General features: G+C 38.7%; 15 non-coding genes across 15 annotated transcripts; 2 read left to right on the top strand and 13 right to left on the bottom strand.

Moving 5' to 3' along the window:
- Nucleotides 1-1,112: 1,112 nt before the first annotated feature.
- Nucleotides 1,113-1,184, bottom strand: TRNAE-UUC (transfer RNA glutamic acid (anticodon UUC)). The gene has a single exon. It is a non-coding gene; the product is annotated as a tRNA-Glu (tRNA).
- A 1,378-nt stretch (nucleotides 1,185-2,562) lies between these two features.
- Nucleotides 2,563-2,634, bottom strand: TRNAE-UUC (transfer RNA glutamic acid (anticodon UUC)). The gene has a single exon. It is a non-coding gene; the product is annotated as a tRNA-Glu (tRNA).
- Nucleotides 2,635-6,180: 3,546 nt separating this feature from the next.
- TRNAE-UUC (transfer RNA glutamic acid (anticodon UUC)) lies at nucleotides 6,181-6,252 on the bottom strand. Its single transcript has one exon. It is a non-coding gene; the product is annotated as a tRNA-Glu (tRNA).
- A 1,378-nt stretch (nucleotides 6,253-7,630) lies between these two features.
- TRNAE-UUC (transfer RNA glutamic acid (anticodon UUC)) lies at nucleotides 7,631-7,702 on the bottom strand. The gene has a single exon. It is a non-coding gene; the product is annotated as a tRNA-Glu (tRNA).
- A 653-nt stretch (nucleotides 7,703-8,355) lies between these two features.
- On the bottom strand, nucleotides 8,356-8,427 carry TRNAE-UUC (transfer RNA glutamic acid (anticodon UUC)). Its single transcript has one exon. It is a non-coding gene; the product is annotated as a tRNA-Glu (tRNA).
- Nucleotides 8,428-9,805: 1,378 nt separating this feature from the next.
- TRNAE-UUC (transfer RNA glutamic acid (anticodon UUC)) lies at nucleotides 9,806-9,877 on the bottom strand. Its single transcript has one exon. It is a non-coding gene; the product is annotated as a tRNA-Glu (tRNA).
- Nucleotides 9,878-11,978: 2,101 nt separating this feature from the next.
- Nucleotides 11,979-12,050, bottom strand: TRNAE-UUC (transfer RNA glutamic acid (anticodon UUC)). Its single transcript has one exon. It is a non-coding gene; the product is annotated as a tRNA-Glu (tRNA).
- A 2,103-nt stretch (nucleotides 12,051-14,153) lies between these two features.
- On the bottom strand, nucleotides 14,154-14,225 carry TRNAE-UUC (transfer RNA glutamic acid (anticodon UUC)). Its single transcript has one exon. It is a non-coding gene; the product is annotated as a tRNA-Glu (tRNA).
- Nucleotides 14,226-14,878: 653 nt separating this feature from the next.
- On the bottom strand, nucleotides 14,879-14,950 carry TRNAE-UUC (transfer RNA glutamic acid (anticodon UUC)). The gene has a single exon. It is a non-coding gene; the product is annotated as a tRNA-Glu (tRNA).
- A 110-nt stretch (nucleotides 14,951-15,060) lies between these two features.
- TRNAM-CAU (transfer RNA methionine (anticodon CAU)) lies at nucleotides 15,061-15,133 on the top strand. The gene has a single exon. It is a non-coding gene; the product is annotated as a tRNA-Met (tRNA).
- A 470-nt stretch (nucleotides 15,134-15,603) lies between these two features.
- On the bottom strand, nucleotides 15,604-15,675 carry TRNAE-UUC (transfer RNA glutamic acid (anticodon UUC)). The gene has a single exon. It is a non-coding gene; the product is annotated as a tRNA-Glu (tRNA).
- Nucleotides 15,676-16,328: 653 nt separating this feature from the next.
- TRNAE-UUC (transfer RNA glutamic acid (anticodon UUC)) lies at nucleotides 16,329-16,400 on the bottom strand. Its single transcript has one exon. It is a non-coding gene; the product is annotated as a tRNA-Glu (tRNA).
- Nucleotides 16,401-17,052: 652 nt separating this feature from the next.
- On the bottom strand, nucleotides 17,053-17,124 carry TRNAE-UUC (transfer RNA glutamic acid (anticodon UUC)). The gene has a single exon. It is a non-coding gene; the product is annotated as a tRNA-Glu (tRNA).
- A 111-nt stretch (nucleotides 17,125-17,235) lies between these two features.
- On the top strand, nucleotides 17,236-17,308 carry TRNAM-CAU (transfer RNA methionine (anticodon CAU)). The gene has a single exon. It is a non-coding gene; the product is annotated as a tRNA-Met (tRNA).
- A 1,195-nt stretch (nucleotides 17,309-18,503) lies between these two features.
- Nucleotides 18,504-18,575, bottom strand: TRNAE-UUC (transfer RNA glutamic acid (anticodon UUC)). The gene has a single exon. It is a non-coding gene; the product is annotated as a tRNA-Glu (tRNA).
- Nucleotides 18,576-23,140: the final 4,565 nt, after the last annotated feature.

The raw sequence follows: 23,140 nt of genomic DNA, 5'->3' as shown, positions 1-23,140 counted from the left end.
TGTTGTTGATTTCCTTGTCATTTTTGAGTGAGTAGAAGAGATGGGAATGATTTGAGCTTTAAATCCAAAATAGGATCTTCCCTAAAAAGAAACAATATTAAAGCAAAGTCCCAATCAGATTGGGTGAAATAGTCTGATGGTTTCTTATTTATTGGTGAAACTAGTTCATTAAAAAAAGGAAAATTAGCCAAACTGACAGGATAAAGGGGTTGTTGACTTGGAGTGAGAAGGGAACAATAGGAATTATTTGAGTTTTCAAGCTCAAATAGGATCTGGTGAAAAGAGGAGGAATGGGTAAACAAAGATAAGTTAGAATTTATGGCCACAAAGAGCACTTTTATCCTATAACGCTCAACCTTTGAAAGTGCAAGACTAGTAAAAGGTTTTTTCCCATACCGGGAGTCAAACCCAGGACACCTGGGTGAAAACCAGGAATCCTAACCGCTAGACCATATGGGAGCAGTTATTAAGTACAATGAGTCATGGACTAAGAAAAAGTGGGAATAAAGAAAATATATATATATTTTTTCATTTTGCCGCTTTGAGCTTGTCTACAAACATCTGGTGGTTGCCTCGTTAGCGCAGTAGGAAGCGTGTCAGTCTCATAATCTGAAGGTCGTGAGTTTGATCCTCACACAAGGCACTGTTCAGTGAGTTTTTGTCTTCCTCCATTCATGCAGGAAATCGGGTTTTTCTGCCGAAACGTTTTTAATATATGAGGAAAGTGTTGTTGATTTCCTTGTCATTTTTGAGTGAGTAGAAGAGATGGGAATGATTTGAGCTTTAAATCCAAAATAGGATCTTGCCTAAAAAGAAACAATATTAAAGCAAAGTCCCAATCAGATTGGGTGAAATAGTCTGATGGTTTCTTATTTATTGGTGAAACTAGTTCATTAAAAAAAGGAAAATTAGCCAAACTGACAGGATAAAGGGGTTGTTGACTTGGAGTGAGAAGGGAACAATAGGAATTATTTGAGTTTTCAAGCTCAAATAGGATCTGGTGAAAAGAGGAGGAATGGGTAAACAAAGATAAGTTAGAATTTATGGCCACAAAGAGCACTTTTATCCTATAACGCTCAACCTTTGAAAGTGCAAGACTAGTAAAAGGTTCTTTCCCATACCGGGAGTCAAACCCGGGCCACCTGGGTGAAAACCAGGAATCCTAACCGCTAGACCATATGGGAGCAGTTATTAAGTATAATGAGTCATGGACTAAGAAAAAGTGGGAATAAAGAAAATGTATATATATTTTTTCATTTTGCCGCTTTGAGCTTGTCTACAAACATCTGGTGGTTGCCCCGTTAGCGCAGTAGGAAGCGTGTCAGTCTCATAATCTGAAGGTTGTGAGTTCGATCCTCACACAAGGCACTGTTCAGTGAGTTTTTGTCTTCCTCCATTCATGCAGGAAATCGGGTTTTTCTGCCGAAACGTTTTTAATATATGAGGAAAGTGTTGTTGATTTCCTTGTCATTTTTGAGTGAGTAGAAGAGATGGGAATGATTTGAGCTTTAAATCCAAAATAGGATCTTGCCTAAAAAGAAACAATATTAAAGCAAAGTCCCAATCAGATTGGGTGAAATAGTCTGATGGTTTCTTATTTATTGGCGAAACTAGTTCATTAAAAAAAGGAAAATTAGCCAAACTGACAGGATAAAGGGGTTGTTGACTTGGAGTGAGAAGGGAACAATAGGAATTATTTGAGTTTTCAAGCTCAAATAGGATCTGGTGAAAAGAGGAGGAATGGGTAAACAAAGATAAGTTAGAATTTATGGCCACAAAGAGCACTTTTATCCTATAACGCTCAACCTTTGAAAGTGCAAGACTAGTAAAAGGTTTTTTCCCATACCGGGAGTCAAACCCAGGACACCTGGGTGAAAACCAGGAATCCTAACCGCTAGACCATATGGGAGCAGGTATTAAGTATAATGAGTCATGGACTAAGAAAAAGTGGGAATAAAGAAAATATATATTTTTTTTTTCATTTTGCCGCTTTGAGCTTGTCTACAAACATCTGGTGGTTGCCTCGTTAGCGCAGTAGGAAGCGTGTCAGTCTCATAATCTGAAGGTCGTGAGTTTGATCCTCACACAAGGCACTGTTCAGTGAGTTTTTGTCTTCCTCCATTCATGCAGGAAATCGGGTTTTTCTGCCGAAACGTTTTTAATATATGAGGAAAGTGTTGTTGATTTCCTTGTCATTTTTGAGTGAGTAGAAGAGATGGGAATGATTTGAGCTTTAAATCCAAAATAGGATCTTGCCTAAAAAGAAACAATATTAAAGCAAAGTCCCAATCAGATTGGGTGAAATAGTCTGATGGTTTCTTATTTATTGGCGAAACTAGTTCATTAAAAAAAGGAAAATTAGCCAAACTGACAGGATAAAGGGGTTGTTGACTTGGAGTGAGAAGGGAACAATAGGAATTATTTGAGTTTTCAAGCTCAAATAGGATCTGGTGAAAAGAGGAGGAATGGGTAAACAAAGATAAGTTAGAATTTATGGCCACAAAGAGCACTTTTATCCTATAACGCTCAACCTTTGAAAGTGCAAGACTAGTAAAAGGTTCTTTCCCATACCGGGAGTCAAACCCGGGCCACCTGGGTGAAAACCAGGAATCCTAACCGCTAGACCATATGGGAGCAGTTATTAAGTATAATGAGTCATGGACTAAGAAAAAGTGGGAATAAAGAAAATGTATATATATTTTTTCATTTTGCCGCTTTGAGCTTGTCTACAAACATCTGGTGGTTGCCCCGTTAGCGCAGTAGGAAGCGTGTCAGTCTCATAATCTGAAGGTTGTGAGTTCGATCCTCACACAAGGCACTGTTCAGTGAGTTTTTGTCTTCCTCCATTCATGCAGGAAATCGGGTTTTTCTGCCGAAACGTTTTTAATATATGAGGAAAGTGTTGTTGATTTCCTTGTCATTTTTGAGTGAGTAGAAGAGATGGGAATGATTTGAGCTTTAAATCCAAAATAGGATCTTGCCTAAAAAGAAACAATATTAAAGCAAAGTCCCAATCAGATTGGGTGAAATAGTCTGATGGTTTCTTATTTATTGGCGAAACTAGTTCATTAAAAAAAGGAAAATTAGCCAAACTGACAGGATAAAGGGGTTGTTGACTTGGAGTGAGAAGGGAACAATAGGAATTATTTGAGTTTTCAAGCTCAAATAGGATCTGGTGAAAAGAGGAGGAATGGGTAAACAAAGATAAGTTAGAATTTATGGCCACAAAGAGCACTTTTATCCTATAACGCTCAACCTTTGAAAGTGCAAGACTAGTAAAAGGTTTTTTCCCATACCGGGAGTCAAACCCAGGACACCTGGGTGAAAACCAGGAATCCTAACCGCTAGACCATATGGGAGCAGGTATTAAGTATAATGAGTCATGGACTAAGAAAAAGTGGGAATAAAGAAAATATATATTTTTTTTTTCATTTTGCCGCTTTGAGCTTGTCTACAAACATCTGGTGGTTGCCTCGTTAGCGCAGTAGGAAGCGTGTCAGTCTCATAATCTGAAGGTCGTGAGTTTGATCCTCACACAAGGCACTGTTCAGTGAGTTTTTGTCTTCCTCCATTCATGCAGGAAATCGGGTTTTTCTGCCGAAACGTTTTTAATATATGAGGAAAGTGTTGTTGATTTCCTTGTCATTTTTGAGTGAGTAGAAGAGATGGGAATGATTTGAGCTTTAAATCCAAAATAGGATCTTGCCTAAAAAGAAACAATATTAAAGCAAAGTCCCAATCAGATTGGGTGAAATAGTCTGATGGTTTCTTATTTATTGGCGAAACTAGTTCATTAAAAAAAGGAAAATTAGCCAAACTGACAGGATAAAGGGGTTGTTGACTTGGAGTGAGAAGGGAACAATAGGAATTATTTGAGTTTTCAAGCTCAAATAGGATCTGGTGAAAAGAGGAGGAATGGGTAAACAAAGATAAGTTAGAATTTATGGCCACAAAGAGCACTTTTATCCTATAACGCTCAACCTTTGAAAGTGCAAGACTAGTAAAAGGTTTTTTCCCATACCGGGAGTCAAAACCAGGACACCTGGGTGAAAACCAGGAATCCTAACCGCTAGACCATATGGGAGCAGTTATTAAGTATAATGAGTCATGGACTAAGAAAAAGTGGGAATAAAGAAAATATATATTTTTTTTTTCATTTTGCCGCTTTGAGCTTGTCTACAAACATCTGGTGGTTGCCTCGTTAGCGCAGTAGGAAGCGTGTCAGTCTAATACTCTGAAGGTCGTGAGTTAGATCCACACACGAGGCACTATTCAGTGAGTTTTTGTCTTCCTCCATTCATGCAGGAAATCGGGTTTTTCTGCCGAAACATTTTTTATATATGAGGAAAGTGTTGTTGATTTCCTTGTCATTTTTGAGTGAGTAGAAGAGATGGGAATGATTTGAGCTTTAAATCCAAAATAGGATCTTGCCTAAAAAGAAACAATATTAAAGCAAAGTCCCAATCAGATTGGGTGAAGTAGTCTGATGGTTTCTTATTTATTGGCGAAACTAGTTCATTAAAAAAAGGAAAATTAGCCAAACTGACAGGATAAAGGGGTTGTTGACTTGGAGTGAGAAGGGAACAATAGGAATTATTTGAGTTTTCAAGCTCAAATAGGATCTGGTGAAAAGAGGAGGAATGGGTAAACAAAGATAAGTTAGAATTTATGGCCACAAAGAGCACTTTTATCCTATAACGCTCAACCTTTGAAAGTGCAAGACTAGTAAAAGGTTTTTTCCCATACCGGGAGTCAAAACCAGGACACCTGGGTGAAAACCAGGAATCCTAACCGCTAGACCATATGGGAGCAGTTCTTAAGTATAATGAGTCATGGACTAAGAAAAAGTGGGAATAAAGAAAATGTATATATATTTTTTTTCATTTTGCCGCTTTGAGCTTGTCTACAAACATCTGGTGGTTGCCTCGTTAGCGCAGTAGGAAGCGTGTCAGTCTAATACTCTGAAGGTCGTGAGTTAGATCCACACACGAGGCACTATTCAGTGAGTTTTTGTCTTCCTCCATTCATGCAGGAAATCGGGTTTTTCTGCCGAAACATTTTTTATATATGAGGAAAGTGTTGTTGATTTCCTTGTCATTTTTGAGTGAGTAGAAGAGATGGGAATGATTTGAGCTTTAAATCCAAAATAGGATCTTGCCTAAAAAGAAACAATATTAAAGCAAAGTCCCAATCAGATTGGGTGAAGTAGTCTGATGGTTTCTTATTTATTGGCGAAACTAGTTCATTAAAAAAAGGAAAATTAGCCAAACTGACAGGATAAAGGGGTTGTTGACTTGGAGTGAGAAGGGAACAATAGGAATTATTTGAGTTTTCAAGCTCAAATAGGATCTGGTGAAAAGAGGAGGAATGGGTAAACAAAGATAAGTTAGAATTTATGGCCACAAAGAGCACTTTTATCCTATAACGCTCAACCTTTGAAAGTGCAAGACTAGTAAAAGGTTCTTTCCCATACCGGGAGTCGAACCCGGGCGAAAACCAGGAATCCTAACCGCTAGACCATATGGGAGCAGTTATTAAGTATAATGAGTCATGGACTAAGAAAAAGTGGGAATAAAGAAAATGTATATATATTTTTTCATTTTGCCGCTTTGAGCTTGTTTACAAACATCTGGTGGTTACCTCGTTAGCACAGTAGGAAGCGTGTCAGTCTCATAATCTGAAGGTCGTGAGTTCGATCCTCACACAAGGCAATGATCAGTGAGTTTTTGTCTTCCTCCATTCATGCAGGAAATCGGGTTTTTCTGCCGAAACGTTTTTAATATATGAGGAAAGTGTTGTTGATTTCCTTGTCATTTTTGAGTGAGTAGAAGAGATGGGAATGATTTGAGCTTTAAATCCAAAATAGGATCTTGCCTAAAAAGAAACAATATTAAAGCAAAGTCCCAATCAGATTGGGTGAAATAGTCTGATGGTTTCTTATTTATTGGTGAAACTAGTTCATTAAAAAAAGGAAAATTAGCCAAACTGACAGGATAAAGGGGTTGTTGACTTGGAGTGAGAAGGGAACAATAGGAATTATTTGAGTTTTCAAGCTCAAATAGGATCTGGTGAAAAGAGGAGGAATGGGTAAACAAAGATAAGTTAGAATTTATGGCCACAAAGAGCACTTTTATCCTATAACGCTCAACCTTTGAAAGTGCAAGACTAGTAAAAGGTTCTTTCCCATACCGGGAGTCGAACCCGGGCCACCTGGGTGAAAACCAGGAATCCTAACCGCTAGACCATATGGGAGCAGTTATTAAGTATAATGAGTCATGGACTAAGAAAAAGTGGGAATAAAGAAAATGTATATATATTTTTTCATTTTGCCGCTTTGAGCTTGTCTACAAACATCTGGTGGTTGCCTCGTTAGCGCAGTAGGAAGCGTGTCAGTCTCATAATCTGAAGGTCGTGAGTTCGATCCTCACACAAGGCACTGATCAGTGAGTTTTTGTCTTCCTCCATTCATGCAGGAAATCGGGTTTTTCTGCCGAAACGTTTTTAATATATGAGGAAAGTGTTGTTGATTTCCTTGTCATTTTTGAGTGAGTAGAAGAGATGGGAATGATTTGAGCTTTAAATCCAAAATAGGATCTTGCCTAAAAAGAAACAATATTAAAGCAAAGTCCCAATCAGATTGGGTGAAATAGTCTGATGGTTTCTTATTTATTGGTGAAACTAGTTCATTAAAAAAAGGAAAATTAGCCAAACTGACAGGATAAAGGGGTTGTTGACTTGGAGTGAGAAGGGAACAATAGGAATTATTTGAGTTTTCAAGCTCAAATAGGATCTGGTGAAAAGAGGAGGAATGGGTAAACAAAGATAAGTTAGAATTTATGGCCACAAAGAGCACTTTTATCCTATAACGCTCAACCTTTGAAAGTGCAAGACTAGTAAAAGGTTTTTTCCCATACCGGGAGTCAAACCCAGGACACCTGGGTGAAAACCAGGAATCCTAACCGCTAGACCATATGGGAGCAGTTATTAAGTACAATGAGTCATGGACTAAGAAAAAGTGGGAATAAAGAAAATATATATTTTTTTTTTCATTTTGCCGCTTTGAGCTTGTCTACAAACATCTGGTGGTTGCCTCGTTAGCGCAGTAGGAAGCGTGTCAGTCTCATAATCTGAAGGTTGTGAGTTTGATCCTCACACAAGGCACTGTTCAGTGAGTTTTTGTCTTCCTCCATTCATGCAGGAAATCGGGTTTTTCTGCCGAAACGTTTTTAATATATGAGGAAAGTGTTGTTGATTTCCTTGTCATTTTTGAGTGAGTAGAAGAGATGGGAATGATTTGAGCTTTAAATCCAAAATAGGATCTTGCCTAAAAAGAAACAATATTAAAGCAAAGTCCCAATCAGATTGGGTGAAATAGTCTGATGGTTTCTTATTTATTGGCGAAACTAGTTCATTAAAAAAAGGAAAATTAGCCAAACTGACAGGATAAAGGGGTTGTTGACTTGGAGTGAGAATGGAACAATAGGAATTATTTGAGTTTTCAAGCTCAAATAGGATCTGGTGAAAAGAGGAGGAATGGGTAAACAAAGATAAGTTAGAATTTATGGCCACAAAGAGCACTTTTATCCTATAACGCTCAACCTTTGAAAGTGCAAGACTAGTAAAAGGTTCTTTCCCATACCGGGAGTCAAACCCGGGCCACCTGGGTGAAAACCAGGAATCCTAACCGCTAGACCATATGGGAGCAGTTATTAAGTATAATGAGTCATGGACTAAGAAAAAGTGGGAATAAAGAAAATGTATATATATTTTTTCATTTTGCCGCTTTGAGCTTGTCTACAAACATCTGGTGGTTGCCCCGTTAGCGCAGTAGGAAGCGTGTCAGTCTCATAATCTGAAGGTCGTGAGTTCGATCCTCACACAAGGCACTGTTCAGTGAGTTTTTGTCTTCCTCCATTCATGCAGGAAATCGGGTTTTTCTGCCGAAACGTTTTTAATATATGAGGAAAGTGTTGTTGATTTCCTTGTCATTTTTGAGTGAGTAGAAGAGATGGGAATGATTTGAGCTTTAAATCCAAAATAGGATCTTGCCTAAAAAGAAACAATATTAAAGCAAAGTCCCAATCAGATTGGGTGAAATAGTCTGATGGTTTCTTATTTATTGGCGAAACTAGTTCATTAAAAAAAGGAAAATTAGCCAAACTGACAGGATAAAGGGGTTGTTGACTTGGAGTGAGAAGGGAACAATAGGAATTATTTGAGTTTTCAAGCTCAAATAGGATCTGGTGAAAAGAGGAGGAATGGGTAAACAAAGATAAGTTAGAATTTATGGCCACAAAGAGCACTTTTATCCTATAACGCTCAACCTTTGAAAGTGCAAGACTAGTAAAAGGTTCTTTCCCATACCGGGAGTCAAACCCGGGCCACCTGGGTGAAAACCAGGAATCCTAACCGCTAGACCATATGGGAGCAGTTATTAAGTATAATGAGTCATGGACTAAGAAAAAGTGGGAATAAAGAAAATGTATATATATTTTTTCATTTTGCCGCTTTGAGCTTGTCTACAAACATCTGGTGGTTACCTCGTTAGCACAGTAGGAAGCGTGTCAGTCTCATAATCTGAAGGTCGTGAGTTCGATCCTCACACAAGGCACTGATCAGTGAGTTTTTGTCTTCCTCCATTCATGCAGGAAATCGGGTTTTTCTGCCGAAACGTTTTTAATATATGAGGAAAGTGTTGTTGATTTCCTTGTCATTTTTGAGTGAGTAGAAGAGATGGGAATGATTTGAGCTTTAAATCCAAAATAGGATCTTGCCTAAAAAGAAACAATATTAAAGCAAAGTCCCAATCAGATTGGGTGAAATAGTCTGATGGTTTCTTATTTATTGGTGAAACTAGTTCATTAAAAAAAGGAAAATTAGCCAAACTGACAGGATAAAGGGGTTGTTGACTTGGAGTGAGAAGGGAACAATAGGAATTATTTGAGTTTTCAAGCTCAAATAGGATCTGGTGAAAAGAGGAGGAATGGGTAAACAAAGATAAGTTAGAATTTATGGCCACAAAGAGCACTTTTATCCTATAACGCTCAACCTTTGAAAGTGCAAGACTAGTAAAAGGTTTTTTCCCATACCGGGAGTCAAACCCAGGACACCTGGGTGAAAACCAGGAATCCTAACCGCTAGACCATATGGGAGCAGTTATTAAGTATAATGAGTCATGGACTAAGAAAAAGTGGGAATAAAGAAAATATATATTTTTTTTTTCATTTTGCCGCTTTGAGCTTGTCTACAAACATCTGGTGGTTGCCTCGTTAGCGCAGTAGGAAGCGTGTCAGTCTCATAATCTGAAGGTTGTGAGTTTGATCCTCACACAAGGCACTGTTCAGTGAGTTTTTGTCTTCCTCCATTCATGCAGGAAATCGGGTTTTTCTGCCGAAACGTTTTTAATATATGAGGAAAGTGTTGTTGATTTCCTTGTCATTTTTGAGTGAGTAGAATAGATGGGAATGATTTGAGCTTTAAATCCAAAATAGGATCTTGCCTAAAAAGAAACAATATTAAAGCAAAGTCCCAATCAGATTGGGTGAAATAGTCTGATGGTTTCTTATTTATTGGTGAAACTAGTTCATTAAAAAAAGGAAAATTAGCCAAACTGACAGGATAAAGGGGTTGTTGACTTGGAGTGAGAAGGGAACAATAGGAATTATTTGAGTTTTCAAGCTCAAATAGGATCTGGTGAAAAGAGGAGGAATGGGTAAACAAAGATAAGTTAGAATTTATGGCCACAAAGAGCACTTTTATCCTATAACGCTCAACCTTTGAAAGTGCAAGACTAGTAAAAGGTTCTTTCCCATACCGGGAGTCAAACCCGGGCCACCTGGGTGAAAACCAGGAATCCTAACCGCTAGACCATATGGGAGCAGTTATTAAGTATAATGAGTCATGGACTAAGAAAAAGTGGGAATAAAGAAAATGTATATATATTTTTTCATTTTGCCGCTTTGAGCTTGTCTACAAACATCTGGTGGTTGCCCCGTTAGCGCAGTAGGAAGCGTGTCAGTCTCATAATCTGAAGGTTGTGAGTTCGATCCTCACACAAGGCACTGTTCAGTGAGTTTTTGTCTTCCTCCATTCATGCAGGAAATCGGGTTTTTCTGCCGAAACGTTTTTAATATGAGGAAAGTGTTGTTGATTTCCTTGTCATTTTTGAGTGAGTAGAAGAGATGGGAATGATTTGAGCTTTAAATCCAAAATAGGATCTTGCCTAAAAAGAAACAATATTAAAGCAAAGTCCCAATCAGATTGGGTGAAATAGTCTGATGGTTTCTTATTTATTGGCGAAACTAGTTAATTAAAAAAAGGAAAATTAGCCAAACTGACAGGATAAAGGGGTTGTTGACTTGGAGTGAGAAGGGAACAATAGGAATTATTTGAGTTTTCAAGCTCAAATAGGATCTGGTGAAAAGAGGAGGAATGGGTAAACAAAGATAAGTTAGAATTTATGGCCACAAAGAGCACTTTTATCCTATAACGCTCAACCTTTGAAAGTGCAAGACTAGTAAAAGGTTTTTTCCCATACCGGGAGTCAAACCCAGGACACCTGGGTGAAAACCAGGAATCCTAACCGCTAGACCATATGGGAGCAGTTATTAAGTATAATGAGTCATGGACTAAGAAAAAGTGGGAATAAAGAAAATATATATATTTTTTTTCATTTTGCCGCTTTGAGCTTGTCTACAAACATCTGGTGGTTGCCTCGTTAGCGCAGTAGGAAGCGTGTCAGTCTCATAATCTGAAGGTCGTGAGTTTGATCCTCACACAAGGCACTGTTCAGTGAGTTTTTGTCTTCCTCCATTCATGCAGGAAATCGGGTTTTTCTGCCGAAACGTTTTTAATATATGAGGAAAGTGTTGTTGATTTCCTTGTCATTTTTGAGTGAGTAGAAGAGATGGGAATGATTTGAGCTTTAAATCCAAAATAGGATCTTGCCTAAAAAGAAACAATATTAAAGCAAAGTCCCAATCAGATTGGGTGAAATAGTCTGATGGTTTCTTATTTATTGGCGAAACTAGTTCATTAAAAAAAGGAAAATTAGCCAAACTGACAGGATAAAGGGGTTGTTGACTTGGAGTGAGAAGGGAACAATAGGAATTATTTGAGTTTTCAAGATCAAATAGGATCTGGTGAAAAGAGGAGGAATGGGTAAACAAAGATAAGTTAGAATTTATGGCCACAAAGAGCACTTTTATCCTATAACGCTCAACCTTTGAAAGTGCAGGACTAGTAAAAGGTTCTTTCCCATACCGGGAGTCAAACCCAGGACACCTGGGTGAAAACCAGGAATCCTAACCGCTAGACCATATGGGAGCAGTTATTAAGTATAATGAGTCATGGACTAAGAAAAAGTGGGAATAAAGAAAATGTATATATATTTTTTCATTTTGCCGCTTTGAGCTTGTCTACAAACATCTGGTGGTTACCTCGTTAGCACAGTAGGAAGCGTGTCAGTCTCATAATCTGAAGGTCGTGAGTTTGATCCTCACACAAGGCACTGATCAGTGAGTTTTTGTCTTCCTCCATTCATGCAGGAAATCGGGTTTTTCTGCCGAAACGTTTTTAATATATGAGGAAAGTGTTGTTGATTTCCTTGTCATTTTTGAGTGAGTAGAAGAGATGGGAATGATTTGAGCTTTAAATCCAAAATAGGATCTTGCCTAAAAAGAAACAATATTAAAGCAAAGTCCCAATCAGATTGGGTGAAATAGTCTGATGGTTTCTTATTTATTGGTGAAACTAGTTCATTAAAAAAAGGAAAATTAGCCAAACTGACAGGATAAAGGGGTTGTTGACTTGGAGTGAGAAGGGAACAATAGGAATTATTTGAGTTTTCAAGCTCAAATAGGATCTGGTGAAAAGAGGAGGAATGGGTAAACAAAGATAAGTTAGAATTTATGGCCACAAAGAGCACTTTTATCCTATAACGCTCAACCTTTGAAAGTGCAAGACTAGTAAAAGGTTCTTTCCCATACCGGGAGTCGAACCCGGGCCACCTGGGTGAAAACCAGGAATCCTAACCGCTAGACCATATGGGAGCAGTTCTTAAGTATAATGAGTCATGGACTAAGAAAAAGTGGGAATAAAGAAAATGTATATATATTTTTTCATTTTGCCGCTTTGAGCTTGTCTACAAACATCTGGTGGTTGCCTCGTTAGTGCAGTAGGAAGCGTGTCAGTCTCATAATCTGAAGGTCGTGAGTTTGATCCTCACACAAGGCACTGTTCAGTGAGTTTTTGTCTTCCTCCATTCATGCAGGAAATCGGGTTTTTCTGCCGAAACGTTTTTAATATATGAGGAAAGTGTTGTTGATTTCCTTGTCATTTTTGAGTGAGTAGAAGAGATGGGAATGATTTGAGCTTTAAATCCAAAATAGGATCTTGCCTAAAAAGAAACAATATTAAAGCAAAGTCCCAATCAGATTGGGTGAAATAGTCTGATGGTTTCTTATTTATTGGTGAAACTAGTTCATTAAAAAAAGGAAAATTAGCCAAACTGACAGGATAAAGGGGTTGTTGACTTGGAGTGAGAAGGGAACAATAGGAATTATTTGAGTTTTCAAGCTCAAATAGGATCTGGTGAAAAGAGGAGGAATGGGTAAACAAAGATAAGTTAGAATTTATGGCCACAAAGAGCACTTTTATCCTATAACGCTCAACCTTTGAAAGTGCAAGACTAGTAAAAGGCTTTTTCCCATACCGGGAGTCAAACGCAGGACACCTGGGTGAAAACCAGGAATCCTAACCGCTAGACCATATGGGAGCAGTTATTAAGTATAATGAGTCATGGACTAAGAAAAAGTGGGAATAAAGAAAATATATATATTTTTTTTCATTTTGCCGCTTTGAGCTTGTCTACAAACATCTGGTGGTTGCCTCGTTAGCGCAGTAGGAAGCGTGTCAGTCTCATAATCTGAAGGTCGTGAGTTTGATCCTCACACAAGGCACTGTTCAGTGAGTTTTTGTCTTCCTCCATTCATGCAGGAAATCGGGTTTTTCTGCCGAAACGTTTTTAATATATGAGGAAAGTGTTGTTGATTTCCTTGTCATTTTTGAGTGAGTAGAAGAGATGGGAATGATTTGAGCTTTAAATCCAAAATAGGATCTTGCCTAAAAAGAAACAATATTAAAGCAAAGTCCCAATCAGATTGGGTGAAATAGTCTGATGGTTTCTTATTTATTGGCGAAACTAGTTCATTAAAAAAAGGAAAATTAGCCAAACTGACAGGATAAAGGGGTTGTTGACTTGGAGTGAGAAGGGAACAATAGGAATTATTTGAGTTTTCAAGATCAAATAGGATCTGGTGAAAAGAGGAGGAATGGGTAAACAAAGATAAGTTAGAATTTATGGCCACAAAGAGCACTTTTATCCTATAACGCTCAACCTTTGAAAGTGCAAGACTAGTAAAAGGCTTTTTCCCATACCGGGAGTCAAACCCAGGACACCTGGGTGAAAACCAGGAATCCTAACCGCTAGACCATATGGGAGCAGTTATTAAGTACAATGAGTCATGGACTAAGAAAAAGTGGGAATAAAGAAAATATATATATATTTTTTCATTTTGCCGCTTTGAGCTTGTCTACAAACATCTGGTGGTTGCCTCGTTAGCGCAGTAGGAAGCGTGTCAGTCTCATAATCTGAAGGTCGAGAGTTTGATCCTCACACAAGGCACTGTTCAGTGAGTTTTTGTCTTCCTCCATTCATGCAGGAAATCGGGTTTTTCTGCCGAAACGTTTTTAATATATGAGGAAAGTGTTGTTGATTTCCTTGTCATTTTTGAGTGAGTAGAAGAGATGGGAATGATTTGAGCTTTAAATCCAAAATAGGATCTTGCCTAAAAAGAAACAATATTAAAGCAAAGTCCCAATCAGATTGGGTGAAATAGTCTGATGGTTTCTTATTTATTGGCGAAACTAGTTCATTAAAAAAAGGAAAATTAGCCAAACTGACAGGATAAAGGGGTTGTTGACTTGGAGTGAGAATGGAACAATAGGAATTATTTGAGTTTTCAAGCTCAAATAGGATCTGGTGAAAAGAGGAGGAATGGGTAAACAAAGATAAGTTAGAATTTATGGCCACAAAGAGCACTTTTATCCTATAACGCTCAACCTTTGAAAGTGCAAGACTAGTAAAAGGTTCTTTCCCATACCGGGAGTCAAACCCGGGCCACCTGGGTGAAAACCAGGAATCCTAACCGCTAGACCATATGGGAGCAGTTATTAAGTATAATGAGTCATGGACTAAGAAAAAGTGGGAATAAAGAAAATGTATATATATTTTTTCATTTTGCCGCTTTGAGCTTGTCTACAAACATCTGGTGGTTGCCCCGTTAGCGCAGTAGGAAGCGTGTCAGTCTAATAATCTGAAGGTCGTGAGTTCGATCCACACACGAGGCACTGTTCAGTGAGTTTTTGTCTTCCTCCATTCATGCAGGAAATCGGGTTTTTCTGCCGAAACATTTTTAATATATGAGGAAAGTGTTGTTGATTTCCTTGTCATTTTTGAGTGAGTAGAAGAGATGGGAATGATTTGAGCTTTAAATCCAAAATAGGATCTTGCCTAAAAAGAAACAATATTAAAGCAAAGTCCCAATCAGATTGGGTGAAATAGTCTGATGGTTTCTTATTTATTGGCGAAACTAGTTCATTAAAAAAAGGAAAATTAGCCAAACTGACAGGATAAAGGGGTTGTTGACTTGGAGTGAGAAGGGAACAATAGGAATTATTTGAGTTTTCAAGCTCAAATAGGATCTGGTGAAAAGAGGAGGAATGGGTAAACAAAGATAAGTTAGAATTTATGGCCACAAAGAGCACTTTTATCCTATAACGCTCAACCTTTGAAAGTGCAAGACTAGTAAAAGGTTTTTTCCCATACCGGGAGTCGAACCCGGGCCACCTGGGTGAAAACCAGGAATCCTAACCGCTAGACCATATGGGAGCAGTTATTAAGTATAATGAGTCATGGACTAAGAAATGTGGGAATAAAGAAAATGTATATATATTTTTTCATTTTGCCGCTTTGAGCTTGTCTACAAACATCTGGTGGTTGCCTCGTTAGCGCAGTAGGAAGCGTGTCAGTCTCATAATCTGAAGGTCGTGAGTTCGATCCTCACACGAGGCACTGTTCAGTGAGTTTTTGTCTTCCTCCATTCATGCAGGAAATCGGGTTTTTCTGCCTAAACGTTTTTAATATATGAGGAAAGTGTTGTTGATTTCCTTGTCATTTTTGAGTGAGTAGAAGAGATGGGAATGATTTGAGCTTTAAATCCAAAATAGGATCTTGCCTAAAAAGAAACAATATTAAAGCAAAGTCCCAATCAGATTGGGTGAAATAGTCTGATGGTTTCTTATTTATTGGCGGAACTAGTTCATTAAAAAAAGGAAAATTAGCCAAACTGACAGGATAAAGGGGTTGTTGACTTGGAGTGAGAAGGGAACAATAGGAATTATTTGAGTTTTCAAGCTCAAATAGGATCTGGTGAAAAGAGGAGGAATGGGTAAACAAAGATAAGTTAGAATTTATGGCCACAAAGAGCACTTTTATCCTATAACGCTCAACCTTTGAAAGTGCAAGACTAGTAAAAGGTTTTTTTCCCATACCGGGAGTCGAACCCGGGCCACCTGGGTGAAAACCAGGAATCCTAACCGCTAGACCATATGGGAGCAGTTATTAAGTATAATGAGTCATGGACTAAGAAAAAGTGGGAATAAAGAAAATGTATATATATTTTTTTATTTTGCCGCTTTGCGCTTGTCTACAAACATCTGGTGGTTGCCTCGTTAGCGCAGTAGGAATCGTGTCAGTCTCATAATCTGAAGGTCGTGAGTTCAATCCTCACACGAGGCACTGTTCAGTGAGTTTTTGTCTTCCTCCATTCATGCAGGAAATCGGGTTTTTCTGCCGAAACGTTTTTAATATATGAGGAAAGTGTTGTTGATTTCCTTGTCATTTTTGAGTGAGTAGAAGAGATGGGAATGATTTGAGCTTTAAATCCAAAATAGGATCTTGCCTAAAAAGAAACAATATTAAAGCAAAGTCCCAATCAGATTGGGTGAAATAGTCTGATGGTTTCTTATTTATTGGCGAAACTAGTTCATTAAAAAAAGGAAAATTAGCCAAACTGACAGGATAAAGGGGTTGTTGACTTGGAGTGAGAAGGGAACAATAGGAATTATTTGAGTTTTCAAGCTCAAATAGGATCTGGTGAAAAGAGGAGGAATGGGTAAACAAAGATAAGTTAGAATTTATGGCCACAAAGAGCACTTTTATCCTATAACGCTCAACCTTTGAAAGTGCAAGACTAGTAAAAGGTTTTTTCCCATACCGGGAGTCGAACCCGGGCCACCTGGGTGAAAACCAGGAATCCTAACCGCTAGACCATATGGGAGCAGTTATTAAGTATAATGAGTCATGGACTAAGAAATGTGGGAATAAAGAAAATGTATATATATTTTTTCATTTTGCCGCTTTGAGCTTGTCTACAAACATCTGGTGGTTGCCTCGTTAGCGCAGTAGGAAGCGTGTCAGTCTCATAATCTGAAGTTCGTGAGTTCGATCCTCACACGAGGCACTGTTCAGTGAGTTTTTGTCTTCCTCCATTCATGCAGGAAATCGGGTTTTTCTGCCGAAACGTTTTTAATATATGAGGAAAGTGTTGTTGATTTCCTTGTCATTTTTGAGTGAGTAGAAGAGATGGGAATGATTTGAGCTTTAAATCCAAAATAGGATCTTGCCTAAAAAGAAACAATATTAAAGCAAAGTCCCAATCAGATTGGGTGAAATAGTCTGATGGTTTCTTATTTATTGGCGGAACTAGTTCATTAAAAAAAGGAAAATTAGCCAAACTGACAGGATAAAGGGGTTGTTGACTTGGAGTGAGAAGGGAAAAATAGGAATTATTTGAGTTTTCAAGCTCAAATAGGATCTGGTGAAAAGAGGAGGAATGGGTAAACAAAGATAAGTTAGAATTTATGGCCACAAAGAGCACTTTTATCCTATAACGCTCAACCTTTGAAAGTGCAAGACTAGTAAAAGGTTTTTTCCCATACCGGGAGTCGAACCCGGGCCACATGGGTGAAAACCAGGAATCCTAACCGCTAGACCATATGGGAGCAGTTATTAAGTATAATGAGTCATGGACTAAGAAAAAGTGGGAATAAAGAAAATGTATATATATTTTTTCATTTTGCCGCTTTGAGCTTGTCTACAAACATCTGGTGGTTGCCTCGTTAGCGCAGTAGGAAGCGTGTCAGTCTCATAATCTGAAGGTCGTGAGTTCGATCCTCACACGAGGCACTGTTCAGTGAGTTTTTGTCTTCCTCCATTCATGCAGGAAATCGGGTTTTTCTGCCGAAACGTTTTTAATATATGAGGAAAGTGTTGTTGATTTCCTTGTCATTTTTGAGTGAGTAGAAGAGATGGGAATGATTTGAGCTTTAAATCCAAAATAGGATCTTGCCTAAAAAGAAACAATATTAAAGCAAAGTCCCAATCAGATTGGGTGAAATAGTCTGATCGTTTCTTATTTATTGGCGAAACTAGTTCATTAAAAAAAGGAAAATTAGCCAAACTGACAGGATAAAGGGGTTGTTGACTTGGAGTGAGAAGGGAACAATAGGAATTATTTGAGTTTTCAAGCTCAAATAGGATCTGGTGAAAAGAGGAGGAATGGGTAAACAAAGATAAGTTAGAATTTATGGCCACAAAGAGCACTTTTATCCTATAACGCTCAACCTTTGAAAGTGCAAGAGTAGTAAAAGGTTTTTTCCCATACCGGGAGTCGAACCCAGGCCACCTGGGTGAAGACCAGAAATCCTAACCGCTAGACCATATGGGAGCAGTTATTAAGTAAAATGAGTAATGGACTAAGAAAAAGTGGGAATAAAGAAAATATATATATTTTTTTTTCATTTTGCCGCTTTGAGCTTGTCTACAAACATCTGGTGGTTGCCTCGTTAGCGCAGTAGGAAGCGTGTCGGTCTAATAATCTGAAGGTCGTGAGTTCGATCCACACACGAGGCACTGTTCAGTGAGTTTTTGTCTTCCTCCATTCATGCAGGAAATCGGGTTTTTCTGCCGAAACATTTTTAATATATGAGGAAAGTGTTGTTGATTTCCTTGTCATTTTTGAGTGAGTAGAAGAGATGGGAATGATTTGAGCTTTAAATCCAAAATAGGATCTTGCCTAAAAAGAAACAATATTAAAGCAAAGTCCCAATCAGATTGGGTGAAATAGTCTGATGGTTTCTTATTTATTGGCGAAACTAGTTCATTAAAAAAAGGAAAATTAGCCAAACTGACAGGATAAAGGGGTTGTTGACTTGGAGTGAGAAGGGAACAATAGGAATTATTTGAGTTTTCAAGCTCAAATAGGATCTGGTGAAAAGAGGAGGAATGGGTAAACAAAGATAAAATAGAATTTATGGCCACAAAGAGCACTTTTATCCTATAACGCTCAACCTTTGAAAGTGCAAGACTAGTAAAAGGTTTTTTCCCATACCGGGAGTCGAACCCAGGCCACCTGGGTGAAAACCAGGAATCTTAACCGCTAGACCATATGGGAGCAGTTATTAAGTATAATGAGTCATGGACTAAGAAAAAGTGGGAATAAAGAAAATGTATATATATTTTTTCATTTTGCCGCTTTGAGCTTGTCTACAAACATCTGGTGGTTGCCTCATTAGCGCAGTAGGAAGCGTGTCAGTCTAATAATCTGAAGGTCGTGAGTTCGATCCTCACACGAGGCACTGTTCAGTGAGTTTTTGTCTTCCTCCATTCATGCAGGAAATCGGGTTTTTCTGCCGAAACGTTTTTAATATATGAGGAAAGTGTTGTTGATTTCCTTGTCATTTTTGAGTGAGTAGAAGAGATGGGAATGATTTGAGCTTTAAATCCAAAATAGGATCTTGCCTAAAAAGAAACAATATTAAAGCAAAGTCCCAATCAGATTGGGTGAAATAGTCTGATGGTTTCTTATTTATTGGCGAAACTAGTTCATTAAAAAAAGGGAAATTAGCCAAACTGACAGGATAAAGGGGTTGTTGACTTGGAGTGAGAAGGGAACAATAGGAATTATTTGAGTTTTCAAGCTCAAATAGGATCTGGTGAAAAGAGGAGGAATGGGTAAACAAAGATAAGTTAGAATTTATGGCCACAAAGAGCACTTTTATCCTATAACGCTCAACCTTTGAAAATGCAAGACTAGTAAAAGGTTATTTCCCATACCGGGAGTCGAACACAGGCCACCTGGGTGAAAACCAGGAATCCTAACCGCTAGACCATATGGAAGCAGTTATTAAGTAAAATGAGTCATGGACTAAGAAAAAGTGGGAATAAAGAAAATTTATATATATTTTTTCATTTTGCCGCTTTGAGCTTGTCTACAAACATCTGGTGGTTGCCTCGTTAGCGCAGTAGGAAGCGTGTCAGTCTAATAATCTGAAGGTCGTGAGTTCGATCCTCACACGAGGCACTGTTCAGTGAGTTTTTGTCTTCCTCCATTCATGCAGGAAATCTGGTTTTTCTGCCGAAACGTTTTTAACCCCTTAACGCTCCATGACCTACTATTAGGTCATGCTAACTGTAGCGTTCGCGCTCAGTGACCTATTAGTAGGTCATTGAGTAAACACGGCGCCGTTCGCGCGGGGCGCGTTCCTGAGCTGTGATAGCTGCTGTTTTCGACAGCAGACTATCACTGCTCAATGTGCCGGGACCGATCGCGGAGCTCCCCCGCCGATTAACCCCTCAGAAGCCGCGTTCAATAGCGATCGCGGCTTCTTAGGGGTTAATCCGCCATCGCCGGCCTGCTACACGATAGCGGCCGGCAATGGTGACTATGGCAACCGGACACCAAACAATGGCGTCCGGCTATGCCATAGACGGAAGCCTAGTGGGTCCTGACAACGTCAGGACCCACTATGCTTGCTGTCAGTGAGTAGCTGACAGTTCTAATACACTGCACTACGCATGTAGTGCAGTGTATTAGAATAGCGATCAGGGCCTCCTGCCCTCATGTCCCCTAGTGGGACAAAGTAATAAAGTAAAAAAAAAGTTACAAAAAAGATGTGTAAAAATAAGAAAATAAAAGTTTTAAAAGTAATAAAAGTAAAAGTCCCACTTTTTCACTTATCACTCATTTATTATTAATAAAAATATATAAACAAACAAATAAACTATACATAATTGGTATCGCCGCGTGCGTAACGGCCTGAACTACAAAATTATTTTGTTATTTATCCCGCACGGTGAACGCCGTAAAAAAAAATATTAATAAACCGTACCACAATCACAATTGTTTGGTCACTTCACCTCCCAAAAAATGGAATAAAAAGAGATCAAAAAGTCGCATGTACCGAAAAATGGTGCTGATCGAAACTACAGTTCGTTACGCAAAAAATAAGTCCTTGCACGGCTTTATTGATTGAAAAATAAAAACGTTCTGGCTCTTAGAATAAGGTAACACAAAAAGTGAATGATTGTTTATAAAACGTATTTTATTGTGCAAACGCCATAAGACATAAAAAAAAACTATAAACATCTGGTATCGCCGTAATCGTATCGCCCCGCAGATTAAAGTGAATATGTCATTTATAGCGCACGGTGCACGCAGTAAAAAAAAAAGAATAAAAAAACAATAGTAGAATTGCTGTTTTTTAGTCACCACGCCACCTAAAAATAGAATAAAAACTGATCAAAAAGCTGCATGCACCCCAAGAAAACTACAGTGGATTCCTTAAGGGGTCTAGTTTCCAAATTGGGGTCACTTTTGGGGGGTTTCCAATGTTTTGGCACCACAAGACCTCTTCAAACCGGACATGGTGCCTAATAAAAAAGAGGCCTCAAAATCCACTAGGTGCGCCTTTGCTTCGGAAGCCGGTGCTTCAGTCCATTACCGCACTAGGGCCACATGTGGGATATTTCTCTAAACTGCAGAATCTGGGCAATACGTATTAAGTTGCGTTTCTCTGATAAAACCTTTTGTGTTATAAAAAAAATGGTATAAAGAGGATTTTCTGACAAAAAAAAAAAAGTAAATTTCACCTCTACTTTGCTCTAAATTTCTGTGAAACACCTAAAGGGTTCATAAACTTTATAAATGCTGTTGTGAATACTTTGAGGGGTCTAGTTTCTAAAATGGGGTGTTTGATAGGGGTTTCTAATATATGGGCCCCTCAAAGCAACTTCAGAACTGAACTGGAACCTAAAAAAATAAATAAATGAGGCAATACTTTGCTTCTTACATTATACTGATAATGAGCCGTGCCCACCCCGAGATGACCCCAGTTTTGACCGTTTGTATAAACGGAGACCCCTATTAGACCGTTTCAGTGCCCGGTTTTCCCAAGCATACACCCCCGAGAAGTGTTTTTCTATTGATGAGTCCCTGTTACATTTTAAAGGGAGGGTTCAATTCCGCGAGTACCTGCCGGGTAAGAGGGCAAGGTATGGCGTGAAGATGTATAAGCTGTGCGAGAGTGCATCAGGGTATACCTACAGATTTAGGATATATGAAGGAAAGGCCACCCCCAAACCAGACTGCATCCTGGACTACAATAGGTACATGGGAGGGATGGACTTGTCAAATCAAGTCCTGAAGCCCTACAGCGCCATGCGGTGTGGTATAAGAAGCTGGCCGGGCACATCATACAGATGGCTTTGTACAATGCGTACGTGCTACGTCGATGTGCAGGCCAGAGGGGAACTTTCCTGGAATTTCAAGATCTAATCTTTAGGGACCAGGAAGGGGGGGCACCCAGTACTTCTGGAAGCGAGGCCACACGCATCGTACCAGGGCAACATTTTCCAGGAGAAGTTCCCCAAACCGGTGGAAAGGGAAAGAGTCAAAAGAGGTGCAGAGTCTGCTATAAGAGGGGGATAAGGAAGAACACAATATACCAATGTAAAACGTGTCCCGAAAAACCAGGGCTCTGTATAAAAGATTGTTTTAAAATGTATCATACATCCCTTGATTTTTAATTTACCCTGATGCACTCCGCACAGCTTACCCCCCTCATCTTTCCCTTCTGAGCCCTGCCGTATGCCCAGGCAGCTGATAACAGCCACATGTAGGGTATTACCATACCCAGGAGAACCCACATTACAATTTAAGGGGTGTATATCTCCGGTGGCGCATGCTGGGCACAATATATTGGACACTGAAATGGCATATATATATATAAAATTGCAAATCTCACACTGCACCATCTGCTGCACATTATCTTTTACACAATACCTGTGGGGTCAAAATGCTCACTACACCTCTAGATGAATGTCTTAAGGGGTGTAGTTTTTAAAATGTGGTCACTTCTCGGGGGTTTCAACTGTACTGGTACCTCAGGGGCTTCTGCACACATGACTTAGCACCAGAAAAGCTCCAGTAGGCCAAATGGTGGTCCTTTCCTTCTGAGCCCTCCCATGGACCCAAACGGCAGTTTATCACCACAAATGGGGTATTGCCGCACTAAGGACAAATTGGGCAACAAAATGGGGTATGTTGTTCCTTGTGAAAATAAGAAATTTTGATCAAAAATGACATCTTATTGGAAAAAATATCATTTTTTTCATTTCACAGCCCAATTCAAATAGGTGCTGTGAAAAAACTGAGTTCGATCCTCACGCGAGGCACTGTTCAGTGTATTAGAATAGCGATCAGGGCCTCCTGCCCTCATGTCCCCTAGTGGGACAAAGTAATAAAGTAAAAAAAAAGTTACAAAAAAGATGTGTAAAAATAAGAAAATAAAAGTTTTAAAAGTAATAAAAGTAAAAGTCCCACTTTTTCACTTATCACTCATTTATTATTAATAAAAATATATAAACAAACAAATAAACTATACATAATTGGTATCGCCGCGTGCGTAACGGCCTGAACTACAAAATTATTTTGTTATTTATCCCGCACGGTGAACGCCGTAAAAAAAAATATTAATAAACCGTACCACAATCACAATTGTTTGGTCACTTCACCTCCCAAAAAATGGAATAAAAAGAGATCAAAAAGTCGCATGTACCGAAAAATGGTGCTGATCGAAACTACAGTTCGTTACGCAAAAAATAAGTCCTTGCACGGCTTTATTGATTGAAAAATAAAAACGTTCTGGCTCTTAGAATAAGGTAACACAAAAAGTGAAT

The sequence above is a fragment of the Rhinoderma darwinii genome, chromosome 3 (genome assembly GCF_050947455.1).
Source record: "Rhinoderma darwinii isolate aRhiDar2 chromosome 3, aRhiDar2.hap1, whole genome shotgun sequence".
Lineage (NCBI taxonomy): Eukaryota > Metazoa > Chordata > Amphibia > Anura > Rhinodermatidae > Rhinoderma > Rhinoderma darwinii.
The sequence above is the reverse complement of the archived record's forward strand: the minus strand, read 5'-3'. Positions and strand labels throughout refer to the sequence as shown.